Source organism: Myotis brandtii, unplaced genomic scaffold (genome assembly GCF_000412655.1).
Source record: "Myotis brandtii unplaced genomic scaffold, ASM41265v1 scaffold902, whole genome shotgun sequence".
Lineage (NCBI taxonomy): Eukaryota > Metazoa > Chordata > Mammalia > Chiroptera > Vespertilionidae > Myotis > Myotis brandtii.
In genome coordinates, this window is record NW_005371709.1 from 1,367,561 (window position 1) to 1,383,006 (window position 15,446).

At 37.3% G+C, this 15,446-nt stretch overlaps 1 protein-coding gene across 1 annotated transcript in view; it reads left to right on the top strand.

Moving 5' to 3' along the window:
- HPSE2 (heparanase 2 (inactive)) overlaps positions 1-15,446 on the top strand; it is a 530,799-nt gene that overhangs the window by 30,072 nt on the left and 485,281 nt on the right. The window lies entirely within an intron of this gene.

The window sequence follows — 15,446 nt, forward strand, 5'->3', positions numbered from 1 at the left end:
TCTTGTTGAATTGCTCCCTTTAGTATTATGAAGTGGCCTTCCTTATCTCTTATTATGGCCTTCACTTTGAGGTCTAATTTGTCAGATATAAGTATTGCTCTCTCAGCTTTTTTTTTTCATTTCCATTCACCTGAAATTTTTTCCCCCATCCCTTCATTATCAGTCTGTGTGAGTCCTTTGTTCTGAGGTGGGTCTCTTGTAGACAGGAGATATATGGGTCATGTTTTCTTATTCATTCAGCTACCCTATGTCTTTGATTGGAGCATTTAATCCATTTACATTTAAGGTTATTATTGATAGGTACTTGTTTGTAACCATTTTTATTCTTTATGCCTGTGTTCCTTCCTATTTCTTCTTTTGACAGCAGTCCCTTTAGCATTTCTTGCATTGCTGGTTTGGTGGCAATAAACTTCCTTAGCCCTTTTTTGTCTGTGAAGCTTCTGATTTCACCATCAATTTTGAATGATAGAGTTGCTGGGTACAGTATTCTTGGATTCAGTCCCTTGCTTTGCATCACTTTGTACATTTCATTCCATTTCCTTCTGGACTGATGTGTTTCTGTTGAGAAATCAGTTGATAGTCTGATGAGAGATCCCTTGAGGCAACTTTCTGTCTCTCTTTGGTAACCTTTAAGATTCTTACTTTGTCATTGGTGTTTGCCAATTTAATTATGATGTACTTGGTGTCAGTCTATTTGGTTTCATCTTGTTTGGGACTCTGTGAGTTTCTTGGACTTGTGTAGGTTTTTTCTTCCCAATATCAGGGAAGTTTTCTGTCATTATTTCTTCAAACAGGTTTTGTATTCTTTGCTCAGTTTCCTCTCCTTCTAACCCCCCTATTATGCGGATATTGTTTTGCTTCATGTTGTCCCAAAGCTCCCTTAGGCTCTCCTGTTTTTTAAGTTTTTTGTTTTTTTTCCAGTTGCTGCTCTGCTTGGGTGTTTTTTCCAACCTTGTTTTCTAGCTCACTGATGTGGTCCTCAGCTTCTTCTGGACTACTGTTGATGCTTTCTGTTGTGTTCTTTATTGCAGCTATGTTATTCTTCATTTCTTCTTGGTTCTTCTTCATTTCCTCTTGGTTCTTACACATGTTGTTGAAAATATCTTCCATCCTTCAATGTCCTTATGACCATTGCTCTGAATTCTTTGAGAAATTGCTTGCTTCCATTTCATTTACTTTTTTTCTCCAGTGATTCCTCCTTTTTTTTTTTTTTTCGTATGGGGGCTGTTTCTTTGTCTTCCCATTTTTTCTCCTCTCAGGCTGTCTAGTTGTGTGGCTTACTCTCTACCACTTTGACCAAAAGGCACAAAATACACCTCGAGAAGACATGACAGACAGGGAATGAAACACGACTGTATTCATGACACCAATAACCCCAAGTAAAGGTGACCACCAGAGAAAAGAGACTTAGGGGAGAGAAAACAGTGCAAAAATGTTATTGAGAAAAGGAAAAAAGGTAAGAGAGAAAAGAAAAAGAGGAAAGAAGAAGGGGAAAAATATATACATATATGGGGGGAAAACTCCACAAAACCCACAAATAACCCAAAAAATGCAAACACTGAACACTCAGAAAAAAAGGAGGGGAGCTGAATCTGAAGAGGCAGAGCTTATTTCCAGAAGGTAAGGTAAAGAAATTGAATGAATGGGGGAATGCCCACTATTCAGTATAGAAGAGGTAGAAAGAGAATGAGTGTATAAGAAGAAAAGTAAAAAACAAAATACTTAATAAAATAAAAGATTTCCCCTTTCTTTACTCTATCTATATATTCATCTATTTTTGGAAAAGAAGAATAGAGTAGGGAGCAGATAGGCCTGAGTTGGGTAAGTGAATCTAATTAAGCTATTAGTAGAGGAAGAGAACAAGGGAGGACAGGGAAAACAAAAGCATAAAATAAAATAAAAAATAGACAAACAACAGCAACAAGAAAAAAATTGGCCAATGAAGAAAGAAAAAGGAGAAGGGTGCATGGACTTGAAGCAGGGGAGAGGAAATTAGATTTATGAGTAAGCCAACAGAGACTACTATAATAGTAACTAGAGGCCTGGATCACGACATTTGTGTACTGGAGGGGGGGTGTCCTTCACCCCGGCCTGCACCCTTTTGCAGTTTGGTACCTCTTGGGGGATGTCCGCTTGCTGTCTTCTGAAGACATCCCCTGAGGGGTCCTTAGCGCTGCTGCAGGGGCGGGAGAGGCTCCCGCCATTGCCACTGCGCTTGCCTGCCATGAGCCTGGCTTCTGGCTGAGCAGCGCTCCCCCTGTGGGAGCTCACTGACCACCAGGGGGCAGCTCCTGCGTTGAGCATATGTCCCCCGATGGTCACTGTGCATCATAGCGACCAGTCATTGTGCTGTTTGGTCAATTTGCATAATAGGCATTTATTATATAGGATGCGTCAATAGAGCAGATGAAGATAAATTTTTATCAGGGAGTAAAAAGAAAGGAGAGAGAAAAACTAAAATAGGAACAGGAGAAGAGAGACAGGATGAAAAAGGGGGAAGTGAGGAAGAAAGGGTTGGCATAAAGGAAAAAATAAGAGAGTAAAATAATGATAAAAAATAATAAAATAAATATAGAATGTAGGACACTAATCCAAAAAATAAAAAAATCAGAAAAAAAATCTGTAATAATAAAAGTGTAGTATGCTAATTAGTCCGGACAGCCGAACAACCTTCCGGACGAAGCCGGGGCTGCGAGGGCCGAGCCCCTTGCACCAATTTCGTGCATCAGGCCTCTAGTTGCTTTATAAAGATAAATCCTGTCAATTAATGCATACAATGTTTGTTTTGGCATGCTTTTTGTGGTTCATCAATGGTAAAATCACTAAAGTCCTATTTACTTTGGTCTATGTTATGGTTGTTGGAATTTATCCAAAACTGTTTATCATTTTCTATTGAATGGTTCCACGTTTTCCTTTTATATTCTGCTTACAGCAGCTTCTTTTCATATAATCCTGAATTAATAGTAATCTCAGGAAGAGGAACCAATATAAAAAACCGGGATGTATATTTCAAATGGCAAAATCAGTACTACCTAAGAGTATTCTTTAGGGTTTAGAAATAGCCAAAGATTGAAGATGTTTCAGCGCTATTGCCAGAGAAAATATATTTGCTCAAAATATTTTTTAAAATTCTTTGCTGATCTATGAAATGCTTTAAAATAAATCTCTTTATCTCTTCTTCTTATCAGAGCTATTTGAATCCTAGAACACTGTGGGGAATGAGGGGTAAGTAAAGCTATAATTTGCCTATAATTTGTTGTTGGTAATTGGAGAGGGTTTGGGGGTCAGAAAAGTAGTTCTTTTAAAAGGCTCCCTCAGATTAAATAACTTCTAACATTGACCATTTTGGACTTGAAAAATTATACTTTGCTTTGTGTGTACTGTAATAAGCTTGAAAACTCAATACAGTATATGAATATTATTTCAAAGTACATTTCATTCTACTTTTTTTTCTTTTGTTCTACTTTAATTACACAAGTATTAACTAATAATAGCTTTAAATTTCCAACAAACATAAATATACATTCTTAAATGTTTTCTACTCTTTTGTTGTGAATGGTTTTGTTCCTTGGGAATATAAAGATCTTGCTCATTATAACAAAATATGTGAGATTGTTGTATTTTTCTTTTAAAGTACTATGGAGATAACTAAGTAGAGCTGTGTGTAATAATTTACCAGAAAAACCTAATTCCTAAGTCTAGTTCAGTATATTTGGGTTTAAGTTACACTGCTAGCATTTCAAATAGTGGCAATTCTCTTAATTCATTGTGGAAATTCCTAGAAAAAAATATAAAAAAGAGGCAAATAAGAGCTATGTAGAATATCAAAAGCCAATATTATGACATCAAGTTTTTCTGAGCTTTCTATAATTTATCTTGTTCTAATTACTTCCATATTGGGGTATTCTTGGGGTCAACATGAAGGTCATTATAAAAATCAAACACTATTCCATTATGTGGTGTCATGTATGCACTGCAATCCAAGAGCAAGGAATGGAAGCACTCATTGCTGGTACAGACAATAAGGGGGGCAGTGTTTGTAGAGAATTTAAATCAGGGTGGGGGTCCCCACTGGGGTGCCTGACCAGTCTGGGTGAGGGGCTGAGGGCTGTTTTCAGGCTGGCGGGTGACTGAAGCTCCCAGCCTCTCCTTTTTTTCCCTTTTTTTTAATTCTAGGATTTATTTACTTTCTATGGCTGTCACTGGAGCTGAGAGCCGGCTTTAGCTCTGAGGCCGGCTCCAGCTTGAGGCCTCGGCTGCTGAAAGCAGATATCTGGGCTTTGTTTAGGTTCTATAATTGCAACTTTGTTGCATCCGGAACTCAGAGCTGGGCTGCCGCAGGCCGGGAACCTTGGCTTCCTCCGTCACTGGAGCAAGCAAGCCTCCTGTTCGCTTCAGCTGCCTGGCGGCCGGCAGCCATCTTGGTTGGCAGTTAATTTGCATATCCTGCTGATTAGCCAATGGGAAGGGTGTTGGGGTTATGGTCAATTTGCATGTTTCTCTTTTATTAGATAGGATACACACACACACACACACACACATATATATAAACATACACATATATACATATATGTGTATATATATGCCTAAGTGACCAGCCGACAGGCCAGTAGCTATGACGCACACCGACCACCAGGGAGCAGATGCTCAATGCAGGAGCTGTGGAGCTACAACTTTGCAGAGTGACCACTTGCACTCTGGGACCCCTTGGGGGATGTCAGACTGCTGGCCTCGTCCTGATCCCCGCAGGCCAGGCCAAGGTACCCCACTAGTGCACGAATCTGTGCACTGGGCCTCTAGCAATAATACTAATAAAAAATAAAGATAAAATGAAGAAAAATATTTTAGTTTCTTAAGTAAAAGATAAAAAAAAGTGAAGTAGTGAAGTTTGTTCACTTCAGCCGAGTATTTAATGTCCCATGGGGGCTGGTCTGAGACTCTCCACTGTTCTGTCTGCCATGTCTCAGCTTCCTGCTAGATAGTCAGCACTGTGTTGAAGCTCTCAGGGATCCACTGCTCCTCTCTGTCAGATGCCACTGCCTTGGTTTCAGTCAGGTGGGATCAATCTGCCTGCTTGTGTGGTGGTATTTTTAAAAACACTATATATTCTGTGCCATGCATAGGGCCTGGCACATTGTAGGTGTTTGATAAATATTTGTTGAAAGAATAATGAATGGGTTAGACTGTTGTGGTCTGATATCCATGCAAATTGAAAACAAAGATCTTTAATTCACTTAACTTGAGGGTAGTTGTCCTTCCAGTGGCTGTTACTGGCTCTTTGTTTACAATCACCATTAACCAGAAAAGCCCCAGTATCTATAGAGAACCTATGAATCTAATGTTATTAAATATTCTCTTGTGGAAAATAGATTTGCATGTAAAGAGGGAGCTCTCACATCTTGAGAGTCTTGCTGTCTTCAAGATAGTTTGTTTATTCAGAAGGAAAAAAATGCAGGGGAAAAATTAAAAACAGACAAAAGCTAAATGGACAACTCTTAGTAATTGGGTATGAGGAGGGAGTAGAATTCCTGAATTTTGTTCCCAGCCTGGCAGCTGATTTATTCCTCCACTTCCAGTTCTTGCTTTGCTCCTCTAGCATCCTCATTTGCTATACTAGTATAGGAGAGGGCTATGGTGACTATATAGAAGTGAGCATTGTGAAAACTTGATGACATTGTTAGGCTGATGAGTTACCACCATGGAGACCAATATTATGCTCATCTTCTGGCAGTCCTGGTTTCTTAAAAGTTGCAAGGCCTCTGGAAATAACTGGGAGCTATGTTGAGAAGTAAACTTTTCTTGGGAATTAAGGAATATAGAGTGGTTTTTAAATTTTATGCATATTAAATTTTAATCCCTTTTCTGGGGTTTTTAGTCATCATCAAGGGTATTTGGAAATGAAGGGATTTTTTTTCTTTTTTCTTTTTTTCACAAACTGCTTAATATTTGGGAATTAATGAGCTAAAGATAATGATCATGTACCATTGGGTCAATCATATATCCAATATACCAAGGCCACTTGGGAACCAATTGTGAAAGGCTTTTCTTGAGAGATGAAAATGGATTGGGATCGGAATTAGACTGTGGAAAACTCTCTGAAAGTTAACTCGAGGGTTAAGTTAAAGGGTTTGTATTTTATTCTTTAGACAATAGAGAGTCAAGGATGGGTTGTAACTAAGAAAATTGTATGTGATATTTTAGAAAGATTTTTCTTATGGCTCATAGGACAGAATAGAACAATGGTAGATTCCTGGCTGCAGAGGGACAAAAGAGAGGCTAGTGAAGATATCCAGGAGTGAGATGAGGATAGACTACATTAGTGCATCAGTAGTGGGAAAGAAAAGGATAGAGAGTTATTACAAATGAAAAGTTCACAGGACATAGTAATTGATTTGATATGGATAGTATCCTTTACAATTAATTTGTGCTCCAGTTGTAACATGAAAGGGAGACCTTTTTTTTTTTTTTAGAGAATTCACTGGGACCAAAAAATCTTTATAAACTGAGGGATTAATAGCATCAGCATGAGTCAAACTTAATTAAAAAAAATGTAGTCAGTGCATAGCAGGTTTTTGGCTCTGTCATTTCAATTAGAAACAATCCCTTTTCTACTTTTTTTTTAAACTGACTCCTCTACCCAAAGTCAAAATAAAGTCAGACAATTCAATAGTTGAGAATGTGGTTAAAATGTTTTCAAATTATTATTACCTGGGCAGAAAACACTTTTGTATTTGAGACTTGCCCTGATATATATATATGGCATATCTGTGTGACATAGACTGAGTGGCCAGATTATTATGACCACCTGACGTTTGTAGGCAAATTAGCTATAATTTCGCGATGAAGTTGCTAGAGGGCCAGATCTTTATAAATAGGGAAGCAGGTTGTTTACCACAACAGTAGAAGTGACTTTTTTCTGAAGATATGGGTAAACAATGCGATTTAACAGCCTTTGAACATGGGATATATTTGAACGTGAGTGGCCAGATTATTATGACCACCTGAAGTTTGTAGGCAAATTAGCTATAATTTCGCGATGAAGTTGCTAGAGGGCCAGATCTTTATAAATAGGGAAGCAGGTTGTTTACCACAACAGTAGAAGTGACTTTTTTCTGAAGATATGGGTAAACAATGCGATTTAACAGCCTTTGAACATGGGATATATTTGAACGTGAGTGGCCAGATTATTATGACCACCTGATGTTTGTAGGCAAATTAGCCGTACATTGCATTGTATGGGATATGGAAGCCGAAGGCCTGTTTGCTGCCTGCAGTTTCCAAGATAAAACATCTCCAATTTGCACAGGAACACAAGGATTGGACAGTCGAGCATTGGAAAAAAGTCATGTGGTCCAATGAATCACGTTTCCAGTTGCATCATGCAGATGGCAGAGAGAATATGGCGGAAAAAGCATGAAAGCATGCACCCCACATGCATGAGTACAACCCTTCATGCTGGTGGGGGCAGTGTTATGGTTTGGGGCATGTTTTCCTGGCATGATTTGGGCCCTTTAATTCATGTGGAACAACGTCTGAATAGCACAACATACCTAAGTATCGTTGCTGATCAAGTTCATCCTATCATGTTGATGGCGTATCCCAATGGAGATGGCTTCTTCCAACAAGACAATGGTTGTTTACCCATATCTTCAGAAAAAAATCACTTATACTGTCATGGTAAACAACCTGCTTCCCTATTTATAAGGGTCTGGCCCTCTAGCAACTTCAGCACGAAATTATAGCTAATTTGCCTACAAACGTCAGGTGGTCATAATAATCTGGCCACTCACATTCAAATATATCCCATGTTCAAAGGCTATTAAATCACGTTGTTTACCCATATCTTCAGAAAAAAATCACTTATACTGTCATGGTAAACAACCTGCTTCCCTATTTATAAGGGTCTGGCCCTCTAGCAACTTCAGCACGAAATTATAGCTAATTTGCCTACAAACGTCAGGTGGTCATAATAATCTGGCCACTCACATTCAAATATATCCCATGTTCAAAGGCTATTAAATCACGTTGTTTACCCATATCTTCAGAAAAAAATCACTTATACTGTCATGGTAAACAACCTGCTTCCCTATTTATAAGGGTCTGGCCCTCTAGCAACTTCAGCACGAAATTATAGCTAATTTGCCTACAAACGTCAGGTGGTCATAATAATCTGGCCACTCAGTGTATGTATGAATCTAGTTAACACAAACTGGTAGAGGAAAAACATCTTTTCTGTAGCTAATATTGCACTCCTAAACCTGCTCTATTATCCTACAGTTGTATGTTCTTGTTTATAAATAGGGATTAGATGAGTGAATGGATGGCCCAGTTAATCATCATCATCGGTGTTGTTATGATCATATGGCTATTTTTATTATTAATGACTTTTATTAAACATTTCATATGAGCTAGACATTGTACCCACATTATACCTACTATTTTATTTAATTCTCTCAAACAACTTATGAGATAGGTACCATTTTTATTATTGCATAGAGGAGGAAACTCAGGGCTCAGAGCTATTTAACTTGTTCAAGATCATACAGCTAGTATTTGGCAGAGCTAGGACAGAACTCAGATCACTTTGACTCCAAAGCATTATTTTATCTGGTAAAACACTTCCAAGTACATTTCTAATAGACATGTGGGGAGCATCAGTTTTAGAGCTAAAAATCAGCAGCACAGTATTGTACCTCCTAAAGATAAATCTGGTAATAAGGGCTTGGAATTATTTACAAAATATTTGATACCATGTTTCTAGGCACCTCATTTTGCTATACTAGTATATGGAAAACATTTCAACAAGTCAGTGACTAATAGTAATGAGTCACTATCTGCCCATGTAGTGTTTTTTTTAATTGTGGCAAAAACATATAACAAACAATTTACTATCTTAGATCTAATATATGAATTCAGTAGTGTTGTAGGACACAAAAATCAACATAAGAAATGAGTTGCATTTCTATACACTAACAATGGGCTATCAGAAAAAGGAAATTAGAAAACAATCTCATTTATTATAACATCAAAAAGAACAAAATGCTCAGGAATAAATTTAACTAAATAGGTGAAAGAGGAGTCCACTGAAAACTATAAAACATTGACTAAAGAAATTAAAGAAGACACACATAAATGAAAAGACATCCTGTGTTCATGGATTAGAGTATTTAATATTTTAAAATAGTCATAATACCCAAAGCAATTTACAAATTAAATGCAACCCCTACTGAAATCCCAGTGGCATCTGGCATCTATTGTTATACAAAAATAGAAAAACAGTCCTAAAATTAATTTGGAACTACAAGCGACCTCAAATAGCCAAAACCATTCTGAGAAAGAATAACAGAGCTGGGAACATCACACTTTCTGATTTCAAAATATATTTCAAAGCTACAGTAATAAGAGAGCATGACACTAGCATAAAACAGACATATAGATCAATGGCACAGAATAGCCCCCAAATAAATCCATGCATATATAGTCAACTGATTTTCACCAAGGGTGCCAAAAATATACAATGGCAAAAGGATAGCCTCTTCAACATATGGTGTTGGAAAAAGTGGATATTCATTATCCATAGGCAAAGAAATTAAATTGGACCTTTATTTGATACTATGCAAAAAGTCAAATGAAAATAAATTAAAGTTAAACATGAGATCTGAAAATGTAAAACTCCTAGAAGAAAATGGGAAAAGCTTCATGATCTTGGTCTTATAAATTATTTCTTGGATATGATAGCAAAAGCACAGGCAACAAAAGCAAAAAAGACAAGTGGGACTATATCGAACTAAAAGTTCCTGCACAGCAAAGGAAAGAATAGTAAAGAGGCAACTTGTGGAATAGGCAAAAATATTTACAAATCATATATTTGATAAGGGGTTAATAGCCAAAATATAAGGAACTCCTTCAACTTAATTGCAGAAAAACCACTAATAACCCAATTAAAAACTTGGTAAAGGACTTGAGTAGACATACACCCTGGGGCCTTGACTTATGAGTGTCCTGACTAACGAGTTTTTCGAGATAGGAGCCGTCTCTTGGCCGATTTTTTGCTTTGAGTTGAGAGCTAAAATTCGGGTTACGAGCCAGCTTCAGATACCCCACCGCTAGTTGGCACAGCGAACGTCACAGTGAATGCCACAACATCAGCCCAGCATCACGTGTCTCACTTGTTCACTTTTTGATTTGACATACGAGTAATTTGAGTTACGAGCTCCGTCACGGAACGAATTAAACTCATAAGTCAAGGCCCTACTGTATCTCCACAGAAGACATATAAATGGCCAAGGGTGTATGAAAAGATGCTCAATATTACTAATTATCGGAGAAATACAAATCAAAACCACAATGAGATATCACCTCATACCTTTTAAGATGGCTATTATCAAAGAAACAAAAGGTAAGTGTTGGTGAGGAATTAAACTTTGTACAGCATTGATGGGAATGTAAAATGCTGTAGCCACTATGGAAAACAGTATAGAGCTTTCTGAAAAAATTAACAATTGAAATACCATAAAACCCAGCAACACTTCTGGATATTTATCCAAAAGAATTGAAATCAGGATATTGAGATATGTGCACACCCATGTTCATTGCCACATTATTCACATTAGCTAAAATATGGAAACAACCTAAATGTCTATCAATGGATGAGTAGATAAAGAAAATGTGGTATACTAGTATACATACAATGGTATATTTTTCAGCCTTAAAAAAAAGAAGTCCTGACCTATGCAACAACATGGATGACTCTTGAAGATGTTATACTAAGTTTTAGAGAAATGTGGTATACAACATTGTGTAACATCTGCTGTAATAACACTATATTGTATACTTCAAATTTTAAGAGATTTGATCTCATGTTAAGTGTTTTTGCTACAATAAAGATTTATGTCATTTATAAAACTCTAAAGTTTATTATATGAGTAAAATAGGATTTTAAAGTGTTCACTGTGACTCTTTTTGGCATCTTAACTCAATTGTAAGATCTTTGAATGTGGTGTTCATTTTATTTCTTCCATACCCATCCTTTTAAAATGGTGGAGAACCACACAGTAGATAAAGCTTTGATTAATGGATATACACTGAGTGGCCAGATTATTATGACCACCTGACGTTTGTAGGCAAATTAGCTATAATTTCACGCTGAAGTTGCTAGAGGGCCAGACCATTATAAATAGGGAAGCAGGTTGTTTACCACGACAAGATATGGGTAAACAACACGATTTAACAGCCTTTGAACGTGGGATATATATATAAATTAATTATGAGGAAAGTAAGGACATTCAAACTGATGGAAACTGATATCTTTGAACATTTACTATGTGCCAGATACTGTGCTAAATGTTTACTGTATTTTGTTTTACTTAAATATTTATAAAACCCTGTGAGAAAAGTATTACTACTCATCTTTTAGAATGAGGTGTCTGAGATTCAGACACATAGGTGAGTTGTGTGAGATATTATGGTTAGTAGGTCTTTGTTTTGTATTGTTGTTTTTGAATGTTTATTTTTTTTCTTAGTCCAGAAACATCTCTTTAGCTACTAATAAATTATTGTAACCTTGGGAAAAAATTTATCATCTTAACCGTTTTTAAGTGTACATTTTAGTAGTGTTATGCCAAGGTAGTTTTGAGTCTTTGTAAAGCTATCTCCTCTCTATCTCCTTCACTTTTGTCAGATTTATGTTTTACATTAGTAATTCTATAGTACATTTGCATGGTATATTATTGAGTCATCACATGATTGGCCCATAAAGTGATCTGTGGCAGGAAGGACTTTGTACTGAATGAAGTTAGAAAAACTCCATTGGGAGGGTTCATTCATGTGGGTAGATTCATGTGGGGTAACAAAAGATCTACAGAGGCTAGTTCTCAGAGAGTTGGAGGCACTCTGTCTGCTTCCTAAGCTGGCCAGAGCATCTCTTGGGCCCCCTGTTACTAAGAGAATAGTAAGAACTCTCCATCAGGCAGTGAGGTTGATTAATTCAGAGGAAGGCAAGACATTCTTGGATATTTCAAAGGTTTCCCTCTATCCCCAAAAGTACCCATGTAAGATGTACTGCTCCATTCAGAGTCACAGTCAGAGGTCATTCAGAAGATTATGTTCTATGTAAATAAAAATAAACAAACAGTCAAACAAAACAACAGAAAAAAACAGGCTTGGCATGGACCATTTAATTGAGTTCTTTCAGGACACTAACTTTGGCACTTCTTAATTTAGGGTTAAGCTGCAGTCTTCATGTGAGTCTGATGTCATTTTGTGTACAACCCCCCACTCAGTCTTTGCATTAGAAAGCACTTTATTAGAATTTCTACAATTGACAAAACCACTTAAGTTTTTTAATGAGGCCCTCTCCTCTTCTCCCAAACATGGGGTCTTTTTCTCCTCAGTTGTCTACTCTGACATTTCGAAAAGAAGAGAAAGATAGGTGTCTCTGCCTTTTGGGGAACTGTGGGATCTTCCATTTAAACTTGTGTGTTTTGCTTTCTTGGCCTGTTTATATAAATATAAGAAACCAGAAGCCAGTAAAAATAAAAATCATGAAGTTATCCATGAAACATGCAGAAGCAGCCTCCTTGAATGATAAACAAGCTCAGCTGCAGGAAGATCTGTGGTCTGATATTCATTACTGAAAAACTTCCACTGGATGGACAGTTTGTCCGGATGAGTTAATTAATTTTAAGAGCTCTCTGTCCTCTTAGAAATATACCATTCCAGATTGGCTGAAAACATGTTTACTTTGAACATTCATCAGTAATTCTGGGTCAGCCACCCCACAGCTTGGTTTGCTTTGGTGCCAGCTGCATGTGGCAGAAGTTAATTTGTGAGATGTCTCTTGTGTTAAAAGGGGGGAAAGTCATGTGGGGAAATAGGACTCTTGCAGAGAGAAGGGAGTGTGGAATTTCCAGTTCTCAGAATTAGGAAGCCTTGAGCACAGAAGCTAGTTCATATGAATCTGTATGGAAATTAGGGGCTTTTCCCAAGGATAACTTCTCATCTCTGCAAATGAATTTCCATTTCGATATTCTAAAAATATTTAAACAAATTATTTCACGTGTCCAAAGGCTCGCTTTTTAAAAAATCCCAGATTTACCCTGCCTTCCAAGTCCTGTTTGAATCTTACTTTACTCCCAAACTTCCTTTTATTGCATTGGCTTTATTAAACCTCCTCTTTCTGAAGTTCTAAAGCACTGGGAGATAATAACTGTGCTATTTTCCAATGTATTTTGATGATGTCTCAAGTGTATTTAGTAGGTTTCAATTAGACTTAGGTGAGGAATTACCTTGTGAGTGGATAGAACAAGTGACAGCCTTTGCAAATGGTTTTGTAAAAAATTTCTCTTTCTCCACTTCCTCCCCATCCTTTTCTTAAAAATTTATCTTTATTGTTGAAAGTATTGCAGATGTTCCCCTGCCTTTTTTTCCCATTGACCCCCTTCACCCCACACAGGCCTTCACCACAGTATTGTCTGTGTCCCATGGGCTATAAATAAATGCATGTAAATTCCCTGGTTAATCTCTCCCTAATCCCCACCCCCACCTTCCCTCTGAGATTCATCAGTCTGTTCAATATTTCTATGTCTCTGGATCTATTTTGTTCATCAGTTTATTCATTAGATTCCACATATGAGTGAGATCATGTGATATTTATCTTTCTCTGACTGATTTATTTCGCTTAGCATAATACTCTCCAGGTCCCTCCATGCTGTCTCAAAGGATAAGAGATGCTCCTTTTTCACAGCTGCATAGTATTCCATGGTGTACTAGTAAATGTACCACAGCTTTTTTTATCTACTTGTCTACTGATGGGCCTGCAGATATATATATATATATATCTATAATAATAAAAGCTTAATATGCTAATTAGACCGGATGTCCTTCTGGACGTCCTTCCTTCTGGACAAAGCTGCAGCAGGCGGGAGCTGAGGCAGAGGTGGCAGAGGCCCCAGCTGCAGTGGTGGCGAGCAGTGGGCAGGGGCATATACGTACATATGTATGTATATTTTTTCCCCTCTATCTAACATGTTTTTTTGTTCTACTTTTAAGATTTTCTCTTCATGTATGGTTTTCAATAATTTGATGTGTTGTGGTGTTCTTCCTGTTTCTTTTTCTTGGGGTTCTCTGGGTTTATAGTTTTTAAAAAAATATAAATTTTATTGATTTTTTACAGAGAGGAAGAGAGAGGAATAGAGAGTTAGAAACATCGATGAGAGGGGAAACATCGATCAGCTGCCTCCTGCACACCCCCTACTGGGAATGTGCCCGCAACCAAGGTACATGCACTTGACCAGAATTGAACCTGGGACCCTTCAGTCTGCAGGCCGACGCTCTATCCGCTGAGCCAAACCATGGGTTTATAGTTTTAATCTATAGTCATGCACCATTTAACAATGGTTCTGAGATCTGCATCTTTAGGCGATTTTGTCTCTGCACACATCATAGAGTGCACTTATAAAAATGTAGGTGGTATGGTGTTATTTAAGAAACATCCAAACCTGTAGAGAATTAAAAAAAAAATCTAAACCAGTCTTAATCTAAACATTATTTGGCAACTATTTCCTCCTAACATGATAGAACTGAAAGGTAACATGTGCAATTTCCCATTTTAATGCTCCTATATTATATACACAGTATACATACACTTAAAATGTGAGAGACAGCCCAGTCTCTTACATACAGACAGCAGGTCATGAGTAGTTTGAGCTACCCATACATCTTGCATAGATATTGGGCAAAATAATCTGTGAATATTTTTTACATTTTTAACAAATACACATAAATATAAGAACATAAATGACAGTTGAGAATTTTATAAGAGTTTATTTGAGCCAAACTGATGACATATGCCAGGGAGCAAGATCTCAAATGCTCTGGACTCTCTGGAGAATAACAATTTTGCAGCTTCTTTTATGCATTTAAAATTAAGGAGGGAAATTAAGGAAGATTACATAGAGATGGGAGAAAGCAAGGCAGGAATTTGGATTATGGTATAGTTAACAATATTATATGCTCTCTTGAGGGTTGTTATTTCAAAGGTGTGTTAAACCTAGAAGTATGGAAATAAAGGCTTGCTTAAGACAAAGATAAACCTTTTACTAAAAAGTTATATGGCTGGGACATGATTACCCACCATGACCTGCCCTGTTTGAAATTTATGATTAGATTGCTCTGTGAGGTTATTTTCTATAGAACTTTTTTTTCCCCCATCCACAATGGTATGGCCTGTTGGTCTGTATGGGAGGAAAAATAATTTTATGTCTACTCTTCTAGGTTCTTGGCTGACACATCTTGTAATAAAAGACAGATTAGCAGGGAAAAAAAGTTTAATAACATGTATACCTCCTGTTGATATAAGAAACATTCAAACCTGTAGCGAAATTTTATGAGTTTATTTGAGCCAAACTGATGACAGTTGCTGGGAAGCAAGATTTCAAGTGTTCCTG